The sequence below is a fragment of the Rhipicephalus microplus genome, unplaced genomic scaffold, assembly GCF_043290135.1.
Source record: "Rhipicephalus microplus isolate Deutch F79 unplaced genomic scaffold, USDA_Rmic scaffold_290, whole genome shotgun sequence".
In the NCBI taxonomy this organism is placed as follows: domain Eukaryota; kingdom Metazoa; phylum Arthropoda; class Arachnida; order Ixodida; family Ixodidae; genus Rhipicephalus; species Rhipicephalus microplus.
The window spans coordinates 10,001-22,500 of NW_027464860.1; the positions used below are offsets into that span (position 1 = coordinate 10,001).

General features: G+C 60.7%; 2 non-coding genes across 2 annotated transcripts; both read right to left on the minus strand.

Moving 5' to 3' along the window:
• Window positions 1-520: 520 nt before the first annotated feature.
• LOC142793175 (5.8S ribosomal RNA) lies at window positions 521-673 on the minus strand. The gene has a single exon (XR_012891493.1). It is a non-coding gene; the product is annotated as a 5.8S ribosomal RNA (ribosomal RNA).
• A 1,719-nt stretch (window positions 674-2,392) lies between these two features.
• On the minus strand, window positions 2,393-4,207 carry LOC142793182 (small subunit ribosomal RNA). The gene has a single exon (XR_012891499.1). It is a non-coding gene; the product is annotated as a small subunit ribosomal RNA (ribosomal RNA).
• Window positions 4,208-12,500: the final 8,293 nt, after the last annotated feature.

Consider the following 12,500-nt stretch of genomic DNA (forward strand, 5'->3'; position numbering starts at 1 on the left):
GCGCGAACGTTCCCTGTTCGCGCGGCAAAGCCTGGAGGAGGCACGGCCCCGCAGCGTGTTCGAGCGCCCGGTCTACGGGACACCCTGCTTACTTCGAGGGCAACAAGCGCAACGCAAGGCTGCGATCTCGCGCACTTTGCGCACGGCTGGAGAAGCTTTGCTGGCCGGCTTTCGCTCCTCGTGTTTACCGTGCGTTAAAGTTGCGCGTCCGTGGCTCTCGCAGCTCTTGCGCGCCCGGTCGCAGAGAGGAGTACGCAACCTCGACCGCACTTTCCCTGCAGGCTTCCTTCCGACTCGAAGTCCTGCGGCGGTCTCAACGAGGTGCCACATCCTCAATGCAGTCGGTCGCCCCCGTTTCGGTTGGGCTCTGGCACGACGGTCGCCACCGTCTCGCCCTTGAGTGGCCGCTGTTGGCGCTCGCTGTGAGGTGTTCAGCGTGCTGTCCGTGTTGCCGACGCGGTCAAAACGAGTCGACGGCTCACGTTCCCTTGTGCGCCGAAGGCTCTCTTGATATGTGATCCGACCCTCAGACAGACGAAGCCAAGGGAAGACCCAAGGCCGCAATGTGCGTTCAAAGAATCAGTGCTCAGTGTGTCCTGCAATTCACACCAAGTCTCGCAGCTGGCTGCGTTCTTCATCGACCCGAGAACCGAGTGATCCACCGCTTAGAGTCGTGAAAAAGTGTTTGTTCAATTCCGTACAGTCAAAACCAAACGTTTCTGGCACTCGGCCAAACAGTGGCCAAGAAGGGCGCTTTTCAGCGCACGCTTGGACTCCAAAACTCTGCCGCGCCTTTTTCGGCTGCCGCAAATCGAGCAAACGGTGTGTTTCGGACGGCGTTTCGCTTCCGCTACTTGCGAGTGCTTTCGTGGTCCACCCCTCTATAAATACTCGGGAGGCGTCGAAGCCGGTTCTCCAAGCCGGACCCGTAGGTATCGTTGTGTGCTCGCTCTCATTGGCCCGCCTAACCAGAAAATGCCTGCGGTACACCCATTTGGATAAGAGTGCACGCAGATGCGGGCCTCGACGGCTACACATTTCCTCGGGCGGCCGCCTCCCGGCCTCCGTGGAGCGCGGGATGCACGGTCCCATCGACAAGCCTCTCCCGTTTTTACCGTGGCGTCGCGGTTCACCACGGCGGGCGGGTCGGTCTCCTCCGCATAAAAAGGGGGACCCCCGCTTTTTGTTCCACGAAATCGCACAAGCTTTTTTCGCATCCACGGTTTGCCACCGCACACCAAAATGCCGATCCGGCTGCCTACTTTAGCCAACAGGTGGAGCCAGGCGCGCCGTACTTGCGCGGCACTTCCCACGTCCACCGAAGTCGGTGCCAAGGACCACTTTCGGCGCCGGAGCCGCGTACGAGCCTACTCGAGGCGGAAGAACGAAGCCAGCAAGGGCCTGGCCGCAAGTGCGTTCAATTGTCGGGACGTCCAAGTCCCTCGTTCTTCCGTGCTTCCTCTTTCGGCAAGTCGTTGCGGCACCTTCCCAAAGCGCGCAGACCCGCTAATCGCGACGAGCGCGACGTGGCCGTGCCGCCTTTCCCTCGGCAGCAAGCAAAACGCCTGGCAACGTCGACGCTCCCCTAACCGCGATCTCGCACCGTGTTTCGTGTGGCGAATTCAAAAGCCGGCCGGCGCTGCTGCAACCATTACGGTCGGTACGCATACGCCGCGGAGGGCGGGACGGTCATCGGAGCGTGCGGTTCCTCCATCGAGTACTGCGCACCTCGGCCGTCGCATCGCCGTGCCATGACCGGCCGCGCGTCAACGCGAACCGGTGCCAGCGAGATCCCTCGCCTGCAAGAACCGACCGGCAGCCTCCGTCACCCGAGGACGCGGAGGCGCTTGCCGCGGACGGCGGGACGGTATGCACTGGTGCACAGCGGACCCGTCACATCGCCAGTTCCTTGACCGACCGCCGACGCTTGTGCCGTTCCTCTCGTACTTGGCAGTCGCCGCGCGATTGTCGGGTCTCGTTCTTGCACGCTCGAACGGTCGGGAGGGCACTCGGCTGGCGTTTCGGGAACGCGCAGCCTCGCCTTCTACCGACGTAACCACGACTCGCCGTTCGCGCTCCGCCGCTCCTGTTTACAGTACTAGGCGGTCCCGCAGCGGTCGGGTCGCGCATTTCGAGCGCTTCGAGCCACGGTGCAGTGGCGGGTCGAAAGCCGACCTATGAGTGCGTTGCGCCGTTTGTACCCGCGTCCGCCACCTGGCCGACCGTCCAAGGTCGCGGTGTTGGCGTCCGCTGGGCGCAACAATTTGTCACGGGGTGCCGCTCCACATTCAGGCAGCCCCGTGGGGAAAAGCCGACCCCGCGTCCAAACGGGGTCAGCGGCAGAAAGTGTCGGGCGCAGACGCAGCTGAGGCGCTCACCCTTCACAATCCGTTAATGATCCTTCCGCAGGTTCACCTACGGAAACCTTGTTACGACTTTTACTTCCTCTAAATGATCAAGTTTGGTCATCTTTCCAACAGACCGGCGCAACCGAAAGGCCGCGCCGGACATCGGTCCGAAGACCTCACTAAATCATTCAATCGGTAGTAGCGACGGGCGGTGTGTACAAAGGGCAGGGACGTAATCAACGCGAGCTTATGACTCGCGCTTACTGGGAATTCCTCGTTCAAGGGGAACAATTGCAAGCCCCTATCCCAATCACGAAAGAAGTTCCACGGGTTACCCAGTCTTTTCAGACAGGGATAAAGACACGCTGCTTCCTTCAGTGTAGCGCGCGTGCGGCCCCGGACATCTAAGGGCATCACAGACCTGTTATTGCTCTGTTTCGTGCGGCTAGGAGCCGCTTGTCCCTCTAAGAAGGTTGTAAGGTGCTGGGAACCCCGCACCTATTTAATAGGCTAGAGTCTCGTTCGTTATCGGAATTAACCAGACAAATCGCTCCACCAACTAAGAACGGCCATGCACCACCATCCACCGAATCAAGAAAGAGCTCTCAATCTGTCAATCCTCCCAGTGTCCGGGCCGGGTAAGTTTTCCCGTGTTGAGTCAAATTAAGCCGCAGGCTCCACTCCTGGTGGTGCCCTTCCGTCAATTCCTTTAAGTTTCAGCTTTGCAACCATACTTCCCCCGGAACCCAAATACTTTGGTTTCCCGGAAGCTGCCCGCCGAGTCATTTGAGTAACTCAGGCGGATCGCTGGTTGGCATCGTTTATGGTCAGAACTAGGGCGGTATCTGATCGCCTTCGAACCTCTGACTTTCGTTCTTGATCAATGAAAACATTCTTGGCAAATGCTTTCGCAGTAGTTCGTCTTGCGACGGTCCAAGAATTTCACCTCTAGCGCCGCAATACGAATGCCCCCGTCCGTCCCTCTTAATCATTACCTCGTATTCCAAAAACCAACAGAACAGAAACGAGGTCTTGTTCTATTATTCCATGCAAGTTTATTCAGGCGACTCGCCTGCGTTGAGCACTCTAATTTTTTCAAAGTAAAAGCACCGGCCATCTCGAGGCACACAATGAAGTGCACCAAGAAAGAACCGGCATGATGTTCAGTCCGAGCCGTCGCATCGGGTAGATGCACTACTCGTCTGGAACTGAGATCCAACTACGAGCTTTTTAACCGCAGCAGCTTTAGTATACGCTATTGGAGCTGGAATTACCGCGGCTGCTGGCACCAGACTTGCCCTCCAATTGATCCTCGTTAAAGGATTTAGAGTGTACTCATTTCAATTACGGGGCCTCAAAAGAGTCCCGTATTGTTATTTTTCGTCACTACCTCCCCGTGCCGGGAGTGGGTAATTTGCGCGCCTGCTGCCTTCCTTGGATGTGGTAGCCGTTTCTCAGGCTCCCTCTCCGGAATCGAACCCTGATTCTCCGTTACCCGTAACAACCATGGTAAGCAAGTAACCTACCATCGAAAGTTGATAAGGCAGACACTTGAAAGAAACGTCGCCGGCTCGTGGCCATGCGATCAGCACAAAGTTATCCAGAGTCACCACACAATACGGGCCGAAACCCGATCGATCTTGGTCTAATAAAAGCACCCGTTACCCAAAGGGCTCCAGGCTCACTGCATGTATTAGCTCTAGAATTGCCACAGTTATCCAAGTAGGAAGAAACGATCTAAGGAACCATAACTGATTTAATGAGCCATTCGCGGTTTCGCCTTATTTCGGCATGTACTTAGACATGCATGGCTTAATCTTTGAGACAAGCATATGATTACTGGCAGGATCAACCAGGTAATCGTTCGACTGCGCGTCCGTCCTCGCCCTCGGCGGGCCGGACGCAGTCTGTGTGCGGCGGAGGCCACCTTCAGGCGCCCCAACACGCTTATTTTGCACTCCGAGATGACGGCGTTCGAGCTCGCTACGGCACAACCTTCCCGAAAGACGAGTGGGAGCCGTGCGGCAAGAAGCACGTTCATGCTCGCTCTTTTTCGTTGCATCGACTCGGTCGCGCCGTGCGGGTTGCCCAAGCCCGCTGCACTGTCGGTGGACCGGCCGGAACTAGCAACGGAGCCGAGACTGCAAAGCCGCCAGACGACGGGTCACGCCCGCGTCTTCGGCGCTTTCGCATCTGAATCGCCCGAGGACGACACGGAACACACCTCGATATCGTGGTAAAACGGCACCGTCCGACAACCAGCCCCTAACGCATCAAGCGGATGAGGCTGCAGACGACTGCCGTGGATTCCCCTGGAGCAGACCCGAGGACACGCTTGACGAGGCCGAAGCCCGCCGCATATCAGACACCCGGTCGCTTTCGCGTACGCCGCTCACGAGAACCCCCACATAATAGCAGCGATAAGTACCCAGACCTCCTTGGGCCCTAATACGAGCGTACTCGAGAAAATTTCACCGCGGGTGTGCCCCGAAACGTGTGGCATGTTGAGCGTGCCACAAGTCTACGTCGCTCTCAAACCCGCCGAGGTCGTAGAATTTGCGACCCTACTCACGAAATTCCCACCGAGGATACGGCCGCAAACGTACCGCACCTTGGGTAGGCCACGAGTTTGTGCAACACTACGCTGACGGCACAGCACCGAGGTCGTGCGCGCACGCACGGGAAAATTCCGCCGCGGTTTCTGCCGAAAACGTGAGGCACCACGACTCTCCGCAAGTTCGCGTCGACTGCGAAAGACCGAAGTCGTGAACGACGTGTCCGCTACTCGCCGCCGACACGCTGGACACCAAACGTACAACGACTCGACGGCGTCGTAGAGGCCCACGACGCGGTTTTCCTTAACGACGTCTCGGCGTGGCACCGACAGGTTAGAACGGCACGACCAACGTTCCCTGTCCGCCGTTCGGCTCAGTCGAAGGGCTCGGCGACTTCGGCAACGCTGCGAAGCCGCACGGTGACGCACGCCATGTCCCCATTTTTTTTTTTCTTTCTGCGTCTGCCGGGGTGCCCCTATAATAGCAGCGATAAGCACCCAGACCGCCGTGGGTCGCTCGCCCCGGCTGACGTGGTTTTTCGTACTCCTGCGGCGGTCGCCGTCAAGCACGTCCAAATACGCTACTTTCGTGGGCGCATTCACGCTCTTTCGCTTCGCCGGAGTGCCAGCACTCACTCTGCCAAAAACGGCGAACATCCGAGCGGCGGTTCCCACTTTTGCGTCGGCGTCGCAAACCCCGCCCCGGCAGACGAGGTTTGCCGTACTCGTGCGACGGTGGCCGGCGGGCACGTCGAAAGACGCCGATATCGTGCGCGAATTGGCGCACCTTGGCTTCACCGGAGTGCCGCCACTGACTCCTCCAAAAACGGCGAAGATCCGAGCGGCGCTTCCCACTTTCGCATCGGCGTCCCGAACTCCGCCCCGGCTGACGCGGTTTACCGTACTCGTGCGACGGTCGCCGGCGAGCACGTGGAAAGACGCCGATATCGTGCCCGAATCGGCTCCGTTCGGCTTCGCCGGAGTGCCAGCACTGGCTCGGCGAAAGACGACGAACATCCGAGCGACGGTTCTCACTATTGCGTACGCGTCGCAAACCCCGCCCCGGCAGACGCACTTTGCCGTACTCGTGCGACGGTCGCCGGCGAGCACGTAGAAAGACGCCGATATCGTGCCGGAATCGGCCCCGTTTGGCTTCGCCGGAGTGCCAGCACTCACTCGGCCACAAACGGCGAACATCCGAGCGGCGGTTCCCACTTAGCCGTCGGCGTCCCGAACTCCGCCCCGGCAGACGCGGTTGCCGAGCTCGTGCGACTAGCGACCGCGAAGCCGTCTCGCGACGCCGCTTTCGTGCGCGGCTCCCACTGCGACCTGGGTCACCCGAGGTCGACGAGCAAAAAAGAATTCGAAAAAAATTTTTTTTTTTTTTTTGCGTCTGCCGGGGTGCCCCTATAATAGCAGCGATAAGCACCCAGACCGCCATGGGTCGCTCGCCCCGGCTGACGTGGTTTTTCGTTTTCCTGCGGTGGTCGTCGTCAAGCACGTCCAAACACGCCACTTTCGTGGGCGCATTCGCGCTCTTTCGCTTCGCCGGAGTGCCAGCACTCACTCTGCCAAAAACGGCGAACATCCGAGCGGCGGTTCCCACTTTTGCGTCGGCGTCGCAAACCCCGCCCCGGCAGACGAGGTTTGCCGTACTCGTGCGACGGTGGCCGGCGGGCACGTCGAAAGACGCCGATATCGTGCGCGAATTGGCGCACCTTGGCTTCACCGGAGTGCCGCCACTGACTCCTCCAAAAACGGCGAAGATCCGAGCGGCGCTTCCCACTTTCGCATCGGCGTCCCGAACTCCGCCCCGGCTGACGCGGTTTACCGTACTCGTGCGACGGTCGCCGGCGAGCACGTGGAAAGACGCCGATATCGTGCCCGAATCGGCTCCGTTCGGCTTCGCCGGATTGCCAGCACTGGCTCGGCGAAAGACGACGAACATCCGAGCGACGGTTCTCACTATTGCGTACGCGTCGCAAACCCCGCCCCGGCAGACGCACTTTGCCGTACTCGTGCGACGGTCGCCGGCGAGCACGTAGAAAGACGCCGATATCGTGCCGGAATCGGCCCCGTTTGGCTTCGCCGGAGTGCCAGCACTCACTCGGCCACAAACGGCGAACATCCGAGCGGCGGTTCCCACTTAGCCGTCGGCGTCCCGAACTCCGCCCCGGCAGACGCGGTTGCCGAGCTCGTGCGACTAGCGACCGCGAAGCCGTCTCGCGACGCCGCTTTCGTGCGCGGCTCCCACTGCGACCTGGGTCACCCGAGGTCGACGAGCAAAAAAGAATGTCGAAAAAAATTTTTTTTTTTTTTTTTGCGTCTGCCGGGGTGCCCCTATAATAGCAGCGATAAGCACCCAGACCGCCATGGGTCGCTCGCCCCGGCTGACGTGGTTTTTCGTTTTCCTGCGGTGGTCGTCGTCAAGCACGTCCAAACACGCCACTTTCGTGGGCGCATTCGCGCTCTTTCGCTTCGCCGGAGTGCCAGCACTCACTCTGCCAAAAACGGCGAACATCCTAGTGGCGGTTCCCACTTTTGCGTCGGCGTCGCCAACCCCGCCCCGGCATACGCGGTTTGCCGTACTCGTGCGGCGGTGGCCGGCGGGCACGTCGAAAGACACCGATATCGTGCGCGAGTCGATGCTTCTTGGTCTCGCAGGAGGGCCGCCACTCACTCCTGCAAAAACGGCGAAGATCCGAGCGGCGCTTCCCACTTTTTCGTCGGCGTCGCAAACCTCGCCCCGGCAGACGCGCTTTGCCGTACTCGTGCGACGGTCGCCGGCGAGCACGTCGAAATACGCCGATATCGTGCCCGAATCGGCCCCGTTTCGCTTCGCCGGAGTGCCAGCACTCGCTCGGCCAAAGACGACGAACATCCGAGCGACGGTTCCCACTATTGCGTACGCGTCGCGAACCCCGCCCCGGCAGACGCGGTTTGCCGTACTCGTGCGGCGGTGGCCGGCGGGCACGTCGAAAGACGCCGATATCGTGCACGAATTGGCGCTCCTTGGCTTCACCGGAGTGCCAGCACTCACTCGGCCAAAAACGGCGAACATCCGAGCAGCGGTACCCACTTAGCCGTCGGCATCCCGAACTCCGCGCCGGCTGACGCGGTTGCCGAGCTCGTGCGACTAGCGACCGCGAACGCGTCTCGCGACGCCGCTTTCGTGCGCGGCTCCCATTGCGACCTGGGTTACCCGAGCTCGACCAGCAAAAAAGAAGGTCGAAAATTTTTTTTTTTTTTTCTGCGTCTGCCGGGGTGCCCCTATAATAGCAGCGATAAGCACCCAGACCGCCGTGTGTCGCTCGCCCCGGCTGACGTGGTTTTTCGTACTCCTGCAGCGGTCGCCGTCACGCACGTCCAAATACGCCACTTTCGTGGGCGCATTCGCGCTCTTTCGCGTCGCCGGAGTGCCAGCACTCACTCTGCCAAAAACGGCCAACATCCGAGCGGCGGTTCCCACTTTTGCGTCGGCGTCGTAAACCCCGCCCCGGCAGACGCGGTTTGCCCTACTCGTGCGACGGTCGCCGGCGAGCGCGTCGAAAGACGCCGATATCGTGCGCTAATTGGCGCTCCTTGGCTTCTCCGGAGTGCCGCCACTCACTCCTCCAAAAACGGCGAAGATCCGAGCGGCGTTCTCCACTTTCGCATCGGCGTCCCGAACTCCGCCCGGGCTGACGCGGTTTACCGTACTCGTGCGACGGTCGCCGGCGGGCACGTCGAAAGACGCCGATATCGTGCCGTAATCGGCCCCGTTTGGCTTCGCCCGTGTGCCAGCACTCACTCGGCCAAAAACGGCGAACATCCGAGCAGCGTTTCCCACTTTCGCATCGGCGTCCCGAAGCCCGCCCCGGCAGACGCGGTTTGCCCTACTCGAGCGACGGTCGCCGGCGATCACGTCGAAAGGCGCCGAATTCGTGCACGAATCGATGCTTCTTGGTCTCGCAGGAGGGCCGCCACTCACTCCTGCAAAAACGGCGAAGATCCGAGTTGCGCTTCCCACTTTTTCGTCGGCGTCCCGAACTACGCCCCGGCTGACGCGGTTTACCGTACTCGTGCGACGGTCGCCGGCGGGCACTTCAAAATACGCCGATTTCGTGGGCGCATTCACGCTGTTTCGCTTCCCCGGAGTGCCAACACTCACTCTGCCGAAAGCGGCGATCATCCGAGCGGCGGTTCCCACTTTTGCGTCGGCTTCGCAAACGGCGCCCCGGCAGACGCGCTCGTGCGACGTACTCGTGCGACGGTCGCCGGCGAGCACGTCGAAAGACGCCGATATCGTGCTCGAATCGACCCCGTTTCGCTTCGCCGGAGTGCTGCCAGTCACGGCGCAGAAAACGGCGAACAAGTGTTTTTTTTTTTTTTTTCCTAGAATTTGTGTTATAGAAGGCACATTTGATATCGGACGATAATTTTCAACTTTATCACGCGCACCGATTTTCGTGTAGAGGTTTGCAAGTTTATGGGAATTTCTCCACTTGGAATAATGCGATTTAGTAGTACTACGAGAACTTCATGGATGTACTCAAGGGTACGGGGCAAGTCAGTTACGTCAACACCTGCAGATTTTTTACACTTCAAACTGAAAATTGTTGGTTGTGAGTCCTCGTGTGATATTAAAGGCCGATTCGCTAACACATAGAACAAAGAAAGAAAGGAAGAAAAAACGCCCGCGCTCGCTCAAGAAACCTGGGTTCGCAACAAGTGGCAACAACAAGCAACCGAGCGAGTGCGCCAAAACCCGTGGCGGCCGAACAAACGCGAAGTCCCAACCGCGTCAGCCGGGGCGGCACGGGACAGGAAAAATCACTTCAGCCGGGGCGGCGGGGCACCGAATAAACCTCGTCACCTCGTCGCAGGATAAAAGAGGAAACAAAAAGTCTAAACAGCGTCTGCTGGAGCGAATGCGTAATAAAACAACAACAACAACAAAAAAAAAAAAACACCCGCGCTCAAGAAGTCTGCAATCACCACAAAAGGCGACTGTGACCGAGCAGCGTCAGCCGGGGCCGTGCGGAAACGGAAAAACCGCGACTACCGGGGCGTCGAGGCACCGAAAAATCCACTTCAGCCGCGGCGAAAAAAAAAAACAAAAAGAAAGACGGAGGGGGGGGGGGGAACCACGTCTGCCGGGGCGAAGGAAAAAAAAAAACGCGTCTGCCGGGGCGAGCCCGGGTGCGGCACCACCGGGAAAACTGTGGCAAACAGACATGGCGATCGAGTGAGTGGGCCGCCAGCCAGGCTCAGCCAAAAAGTGCAAAGTCCGAACTGCGTCAGCCGGGGCGGCAAAAACCACGTCAGCCGGGGCGGCGCAAAAAACCGCGTCTGCCGGGGCGGCACGAAACCGCGTCAGCCGGGGCGGCGCGAAAACTGCGTCAGCCGGGGCGAAAGAAAAAAAAAAAAAACGCGTCTGCCGGGGCGAGCCCGGGTGCGGCACCACCGGGAAAACTGTGGCAAACAGACATGGCGATCGAGTGAGTGGGCCGCCAGCCAGGCACAGCCGAAAAGTGCAAAGTCCGAACCGTGTCAGCCGGGGCGGCAAAAAACCGCGTCAGCCGGGGCGGCGCAAAAAACCGCGTCTGCCGGGGCGGCACGAAACCGCGTCAGCCGGGGCGGCGCGAAAACTGCGTCAGCCGGGGCGAGCCCGGGTGCGGCACCACCGGGAAAACTGTGGCAAACAGACATGGCGATCGAGTGAGTGGGCCGCCAGCCAGGCTCAGCCAAAAAGTGCCAAGTCCGAACTGCGTCAGCCGGGGCGGCAAAAAACCGCGTCAGCCGGGGCGGCGCAAAAAACCGCGTCTGCCGGGGCGGCGCGAAAACCGCGTCTGCCGGGGCGGCGCGAAAACTGCGTCAGCCGGGGCGAAAGAAAAAAAAAACGCGTCTGCCGGGGCGAGCCCGGGTGCGGCACCACCGGGAAAACTGTGGCAAACAGACATGGCGATCGAGTGAGTGGGCCGCCAGCAAGGCTCAGCCAAAAAGTGCTAAGTCCGAACTGCGTCAGCTGGGGCGGCAAAAAACCGCGTCTGCCGGGGCGGCACGAAACCGCGTCAGCCGGGGCGGCGCGAAAACCGCGTCTGCCGGGGCGGCACGAAACCGCGTCAGCCGGGGCGGCGCGAAAACTGCGTCAGCCGGGGCGAGCCCGGGTGCGGCACCACCGGGAAAACTGTGGCAAACAGACATGGCGATCGAGTGAGTGGGCCGCCAGCCAGGCACAGCCGAAAAGTGCTAAGTCCGAACTGCGTCAGCCGGGGCGGCAAAAACCGCGTCAGCCGGGGCGGCGCGAAAACCGCGTCTGCCGGGGCGGCACGAAACCGCGTCAGCCGGGGCGGCGCGAAAACTGCGTCAGCCGGGGCGAGCCCGGGTGCGGCACCACCGGGAAAACTGTGGCTAACAGACATGGCGATCGAGTGAGTGGGCCACCAGCCAGGCTCAGCCAAAAAGTGCTAAGTCCGAACTGCGTCAGCCGGGGCGGCAAAAACCGCGTCAGCCGGGGCGGCGCAAAAAACCGCGTCTGCCGGGGCGGCACGAAACCGCGTCAGCCGGGGCGGCGCGAAAACTGCGTCAGCCGGGGCGAAAGAAAAAAAAAAAACGCGTCTGCCGGGGCGAGCCCGGGTGCGGCACCACCGGGAAAACTGTGGCAAACAGACATGGCGATCGAGTGAGTGGGCCGCCAGCCAGGCACAGCCGAAAAGTGCCAAGTCCGAACTGCGTCAGCCGGGGCGGCAAAAAACCGCGTCAGCCGGGGCGGCGCAAAAAACCGCGTCTGCCGGGGCGGCACGAAACCGCGTCAGCCGGGGCGGCGCGAAAACTGCGTCAGCCGGGGCGAGCCCGGGTGCGGCACCACCGGGAAAACTGTGGCAAACAGACATGGCGATCGAGTGAGTGGGCCGCCAGCCAGGCTCAGCCAAAAAGTGCCAAGTCCGAACTGCGTCAGCCGGGGCGGCGCAAAAAACCGCGTCTGCCGGGGCGGCGCGAAAACCGCGTCTGCCGGGGCGGCGCGAAAACTGCGTCAGCCGGGGCGAAAGAAAAAAAAAACGCGTCTGCCGGGGCGAGCCCGGGTGCGGCACCACCGGGAAAACTGTGGCAAACAGACATGGCGATCGAGTGAGTGGGCCGCCAGCAAGGCTCAGCCAAAAAGTGCCAAGTCCGAACTGCGTCAGCCGGGGCGGCAAAAAACCGCGTCTGCCGGGGCGGCACGAAACCGCGTCAGCCGGGGCGGCGCGAAAACCGCGTCTGCCGGGGCGGCACGAAACCGCGTCAGCCGGGGCGAGCCCGGGTGCGGCACCACCGGGAAAACTGTGGCAAACAGACATGGCGATCGAGTGAGTGGGCCGCCAGCCAGGCACAGCCGAAAAGTGCTAAGTCCGAACTGCGTCAGCCGGGGCGGCAAAAACCGCGTCAGCCGGGGCGGCGCAAAAACCGCGTCTGCCGGGGCGAATGCAAAAAAAACAAAGAAAAAAGCCCGCGCTTAATCAAAAGAAAACAAAGAAAAAAGCTTGCGCTTAATCAAAAGAAAACAAACAAAAAAAGTTCGCGCTTAAGCCTGGCGGTGGAACCACCGGGGCAAACAGACCTGGCGATCGAGTGAGTGG